Raw genomic sequence first — 6,000 nt, forward strand, 5'->3', positions numbered from 1 at the left:
AGCAAGGGCCAGCCTAGTGTCAAACAGTGAGCAAGGGCCAGCCTAGTGTCAAACAGTGAGCAAGGGCCAGCCTAGTGTCAAACAGTGAGCAAGGGCCATCCTAGTGTCAAACAGTGAGCAAGGGCCTGCCTAGTGTCACCATCCCAGTGTCAAAAAGTGAGCAAGGGCCATCCTAGTGTCAAACAGTGAGCAAGGACCCGCATAGTGTCAAACAGTGAGCAGGGGCCATCCTAGTGTCGCACTGTGAGCAGGGGCCATCCTAGTGTCGCACTGTGAGCAGTGTTCCCTGTAGTTTAGTATCTCTCTAGTTCATGCAGACGTGAAGCCCTACTCTTTACAATATTGTAGTGAGCCATATGCCCTCTAAATCCTTTAGTGTGCATCACGGTGAGCTGCAGGCACCCTTAATAACACATAGTGAGTTGTGAACCCCCAGTATCACTTAGTGAGCCCCTAGCATTATGTTGCGAAACATGTCCTGAAAATATCAAGTGGTGAGTTGTGCCTAGCCACAATAACACACTATATTTACTTTTGCAGCTCCTCATGAGCCCGCGAGTATCACACAGTAAATTGAGACAACCACCAACAACACAACTACAGACAAAATATGAGGGTGTCGCGATTCCTCACCTCCTTCCTCTGCTTGTACTCCCTTGCTCTCCTCCTCCCTGGCTTCTCCCCACAGTGCTTTGTAGCAGCGCTAGCGAGGCCTAGGCGCTACATTGCCAACTCACTGTCACATTCGTAGGTGGCATGAAACACGCTCTCTAAGCTGGGTTACTTAGGGGGAGACAGGCCTTACTTTTCTGATGGGTCTGGGTGAGTGGTGGGGGACCCTTGGGAAATGGCCATGCCCTGCAGAAATCCTCAGGAACGAGGCCTATCCTGAGAGCCAGTAACTCTCTCCCAATGCTGCCCAGCCGTTTGCACATTTGGGGTTTAATCCTGGACTAAAAATGGCATTCGCTGATGAATTACTACGTCGTAAGTGCTACACCCACCACCAACGTGTTCGTCTGCAGCCCTCATAGGAAAACACCAGCAGGCTCCCATTACTCCAAACAGGCTCTACTACCCTTGATGAGCAGGTGGGGGTAAAGTGGGCCTGATATCATATGATAGGTTATTTATAATGTGCGTAATACACAGAGGTTTCTAAGCAACAAACCTGTGTTGTTGCGTGTAGTCTTGTTTCCAAGGTGAGCACGTTGCCCCTGAGCTATCTTCCTGCTCCCAGAAATGCTGGTTTTCATGGATCAGCTTCCTAAAGACCCCCGGGGTTAGCCCAGCAGGCTTCCTATCAAACATATCCCATCAGTGAAAAACCAGCTGCCCCAACACAACAATCACCCCACCCCACCCAGGGTTGCCCTACACCAGCCCTCAAGGGCCAAAAAACTGTCGGATGTTCAGGATATCCATCATTAATATTCATGAGCAAAAATGTTGATACATTTAGAATCATTGTATGCAAATGTATCTCATGAAAATGAATGAGAGGTATCCTGAAAATCCGACATGGATCCAGCACTCGAGGCCTGGAGTTGGACAACCCTATCACAGCAGCAGATATGCCAGCTAACGGGAAAGTTCACCCGCTGTGCCTGCCTCGTGGGGTTCATGTTGGCTGAGCCCACCTTTCACACTCTCACCTGGATCTCTTCTTAAGAAGACAAAGACATAGGGTCCCATTGGGAGTTCAATGGTGTGGTACAAAAGTGGTGGTAATTCTGTAACTGACACTTTTGTGGTGGTAACAGTATGACTGCCATTTTTACCGCATCATTGAATTCCAAGAGCGGAAGTAAAGTGGAGGTTTCAACTCCAGCAAAATGCTGTGGGTAATTCTTCCAGGTAGCCTCCAATATTCTGCGGATTTACCGAGTGAAATTACTGCTTGCAGTAAATCTGCCAAAAATCCTCAGGGATTCCATGGACTTCCAAAATGGGGACTTAATGTGCCATACCAGCACTCATAATCCTGTGGTAATGCCGCTGGACCGTTTGGTAGAAACGGTAAATCATTTGGGTGGTAAATTGTCAGATTTGCCACCATTTTACTGCCATCCTCTTAATGAGGCCGGTAGACTTGTGTAATGAACCCATTCTGTCCAAATGCAGCCAGTGCAGTAGGTAGAGTGGACTGGTCTGGCCGAACATCAGCCGGAAAGTTATCCAGTTGCTCACAGCATCCCAACAATCCTCATGAAGCGTCTAGAGCCAGGGCCTGCAACATTTGGCTCACTAGATGTTTTGGACTACAGCTCCCATGATCTTTCACCATTGACTATGCTGGCTAGGGCTGATGGGAGTTGAAGTTTAAAACCTCTGAAGAGCCAAAGGTTGCAGACCTCTATGCTAGAGGGATCCTAGAGCTGGATGGTTCGAAGTGAAGACCCACCATTAGAGCGCCTTTAGAGCCAACCCAGGAAGCCTGTCCAAAAAGAGTGGCTGTTCGTGTGCAGGGAAGTTAATGGCATGGGAGGATGGGACGTGCACATCTCCTCTAACAAGGCCCCAAACCACAGACCCCCCTCAAAATCATCCCAATCATCCCAACCACAAGGGGAGCGGGAATCATCCTGTCGCGCTCCCCTTTATTTTCCACACACCCTTCCTTCACCCTCAAAGCCTTGAGACAGCCTGGCAGGGGTAAAAAACAGCATATCATAACATTATGTTACCTCCACCTGAGATCCCTGATGGGTAACACATGATTTAAGAGCCGGGCAGGCCTTCACTCTGTAAATGTACATCCTGGTAGAATAAACCCTTTATGCAAATTAAACTATTTAGTTGGGTTGCCTAATATTACAGTGCTTCGATGTAGGCGGAAGCCTGGTGAAGTGCTACGTAATCACGTTATATTATTAGTGCAGCTTCTCCGTGGGAATTCAACCCTCTCTCTTCTCGCAGCGATTAGATACAACCTACCGTCCATCTACGCTGTGGAAACGCGTTCCATGAAACCAATATAACGCAGTGCTGCCCCACACCCCACAACCCAGCCGTCCCTTCACCCCTCAGCATGTTCCCCCTGTTAGGGAGCCATCCTCAACCGAGGACTGCAGTGATCTCACCGTTCTTCTGCTGCAACATAGAACCTGCCACTGTGTGCTGAAAGTGCTTTAGAAACTCCTGGTTAGGGGGAAGTGTCAAGGTGCGTGGTCATTAAAGTGCCTGTCTCCTCCCTCCAGCTTTTGTATCATGGGCGCTTTGAAACACATTTCTTTAATGTGTAAGCGCCTTACGACTGCACAATAAATAAATAAATAACGGTTCTGTCTGCATTTGAGGTCGCCACTAATCGGAAAGTGCTGAGTACGAGGCTGTGAAGTGAACATTTCTCCTATGTCAGGGGTCTGCAAACTTTGGATCTCTGGATGTTTTGGACTACAACAAGCATCCCTTGCTAAGATAGTCAGTCTGAGGGATCATGGGAGTCCTAGTCCAGAACATGTCAAGAGCTGCAGCAGGGTGCACAATATGCATTTGCCGCTCGTCACGGACTATTGATCATTGACTCTTGGCGAGTAAGAAATTAGGTGCTTTGTGTATGTGTAGAATTGAGGTGGAGAGTGACGTCTTATGTCTGGCTAGTAGCTTGCAGCTTGTAATGTTTGCAGGCCCCCTGCCTATGTTATCTGTGTTTATCCTGCTGCCTTCTGGTGACATAGGTCCAGAACTTGATCACAGAGAGGGGGGTCGGTAAGGGGTGTTGAAATAAAGGCTTGAGTGAGGATAGGCGCCCCAAGAGGTTTCTGTGAGGCCCGGATGAGTGCTGCGTTAGCAGACTATGGACTTTATTCCTAAAAGGGAACATACAAGCTGAGGACCAGTTCCACCTGTGTGTGTCCTCGGGAGCACACAATTCTTCCACCTATAGAATTGAGGAATTGGGGGTGTTCAAGGCCTTCTGGGGCAGGTGTTTTGGTGCAGTGATGCTAACTGTGTACCCACTCCCACTCCCCATCTGCCTCTTTCTATCCTCTTCATCCTCAGAATTTGGGATGGCCTAAAGTGAGTACAACAACAAGACAGGCAGCCAACATAACAGAAGAAAGTCACACAGCGGCACGCACGTGCAGTAGAGGCTTCTATCACTTAAGGGATAGAAATGCACCCACCACCACTCCCCATCTACCTCTTTCTATCCTCTTCACCCTCAGAATGTTGGATGGCCTAAAGTGAGTACAACAGCAAGTCAAGCAGCCAACACAACAGAAGAAAGTCACGCAGCGGCACGCACGTGCAGTAGAGGCTTCTATCAACGAAGGGATAGAAATGCACTCACTATCACTCCCCATCTGTCTCTTTCTATCCTCTTCACCCTCAGAATTTGGGATGGCCTAAAGTGAGTACGACACGGAAGACAAGCAGCCAACATAACAGAAGAAAGTCACGCAGCGGCACACAAGCGCAGTGGAGGCTTCTATCAACGAAGGGATAGAAATGCCCCCTTTCTACAGCTTTTTTAGGTCCTCATTGCGAGTTTTGCGGTAACCGTAATTTGGGGGTTACTGTTGCTCCCCATTATGAATTTCTATAGGACTTCTTTTTTTTTTAGGACTGATAACAATGCATGCCGTAATTCTGCAACCCCATTACTGCCACTTTTTGTGAAGGTAATACCGCAAACTAAAACCAGGCACTTTTTGGGGTTTTTCCTTCCAAAACCCATAATTAGACACAGTGGTGAAACAGGTGGTATTTCCCCACTACCGCATAACAAAGTTCTTTATATTGGTAGTTAGACAATTGTTAAGGGCTCTCGAAGAACTTGGGGCCCCTTCCGACACACACTCGGTCAGTGGCTCGGGCCCCGAAAATCTGATGACCTTCGTTTCCACTCCAGACAATATAACCATTGAAAGATCCTGCAAGCTCCAGAGGGGGCACGACAGGAACTTTGGCCCGGTGCAAATTGCCCTCGTAGAAAAGGCATGTATATCGATGTACTTTTACACCAGGGCAATGTATACCCCAGTCCCAGTCCTTTGCATTGGTGCACCCATGTAGTGAAAGTGTATTTTGGTTGCACTATGATTGTGCTATAGCACGTGCACCTGTGCAAAGTGTCTGTAATACCGCCCCCCAGGCTAATTGGTCTTGGGAAGCGGAGCGTCCACTGTCTGCAGCAAATGTAGCGCTCCACAGAACACATCAATACAAGCTTGAGGACTTCGTGGCACACTTTGCACTGCAGACACATGCTTCAGGAAAACACCTGCAGGAGAGACCCGTGCACCCAGGGGCCCAACATCTCTCCATTGGGGCGCAACGGCCGATTCCTGGAGCGAGAGCGCGCAGATGCAGCCGCCACAGACCAATCGTGCGTCTACTCAAGTACACACCAGAACCCCACGAAACAGGGAGTTAGAAAACAGCTCCCCACCTCCCACCGGGGACCTGCGCGAGAAAATCACAAAGCACAGGACCTCAGGAGTACAAGGTTTACATGAAACAAACTAATTAATAGCGATTGGAAAAATAACTTACCCCAAATTCCAATGCTTTGTTAAAAAAAAAAATACAAAATGTTTCATGTCGCTGCGCTTCGCCCCTCTCCGTTTCTTAGTTTCTTCCTCCTACCTGGTCTCTGTCTTTCGGGGGTCTGGTTTGCTCTTCCCTTCTACCTGTTTCTAGTTTCTTTACTTTCTCTCATTTCCGATTTTTTTAATATCCATTTTTTTCTCGTTCACCCCTTTCTCTTACTTTCATTTCTCTTCCTCTTTCTTTTAGCCTCCCTCTGCCCCCCTCCACTTTTGGGGGTATTGTCTGCCCACCCCCCTCTTGCGTCCCTGTGATGATCTCCACGGCCCCCCAGCACCCCCTCCATCCTCTCCCAGCCACTGCAGCCCGCCTCTTCCCCCTCTCTCGCGCCCGGCCGGCTGCAGAAGTAGGAAGCCGGCGAGGGTCCGACTCAACTCATTTTCCCCCACTCTGCTCGCTCCCTCGTTCCCTAGCCCCTGTCACGCCATATTTCTCCCCCATCCC

The 6,000-nt window shown here is 49.0% G+C and overlaps 1 long non-coding RNA gene across 1 annotated transcript in view; it reads right to left on the reverse strand.

The window, feature by feature from the left end:
• LOC138487849 (uncharacterized) overlaps window positions 1-5,785 on the reverse strand; it is a 291,561-nt gene extending 285,776 nt beyond the window's left edge. Inside the window, exon 1 of the long non-coding RNA XR_011274550.1 lies at window positions 5,503-5,785. This is a non-coding gene — a long non-coding RNA (uncharacterized lncRNA). The remainder of the gene's footprint in view (window positions 1-5,502) is intronic.
• Between the last annotated feature and the right edge of the window lie 215 nt (window positions 5,786-6,000).

The sequence above is a fragment of the Ambystoma mexicanum genome, chromosome 9, assembly GCF_040938575.1.
Source record: "Ambystoma mexicanum isolate Mex_15411 chromosome 9, UKY_AmexF1_1, whole genome shotgun sequence".
NCBI lineage: Eukaryota > Metazoa > Chordata > Amphibia > Caudata > Ambystomatidae > Ambystoma > Ambystoma mexicanum.